This window comes from Monopterus albus, unplaced genomic scaffold (genome assembly GCF_001952655.1).
Source record: "Monopterus albus unplaced genomic scaffold, M_albus_1.0 scaffold144.1, whole genome shotgun sequence".
Lineage (NCBI taxonomy): Eukaryota > Metazoa > Chordata > Actinopteri > Synbranchiformes > Synbranchidae > Monopterus > Monopterus albus.
In genome coordinates, this window is record NW_018128024.1 from 406,964 (window position 1) to 407,236 (window position 273).

Sequence of the window (273 nt, forward strand, 5' to 3'; positions counted from 1 at the left end):
TTTCTTCCGTTAAAGGGAGTTTTTCCTCCCCACTGTCGCCCAGTGCTTGCTCAAGGGGGATTTGTTGGGTTTTCCCTATGTAATAATATTGATAACAGTAAGGTCTAGACCTTACTTTGTAAAGTGTCCTGAGATGACTTTTGTTGTGATTTGGCGCTATACAAATAAAATCTGATTTGATTTGATTTGATAATTAAAGGAAAGACTTGGCAAGTGTCTGGGTGGGGAATGGTAAACACCTCCCGTGTGAGAAAAACTGATGAAGAGAGTTGG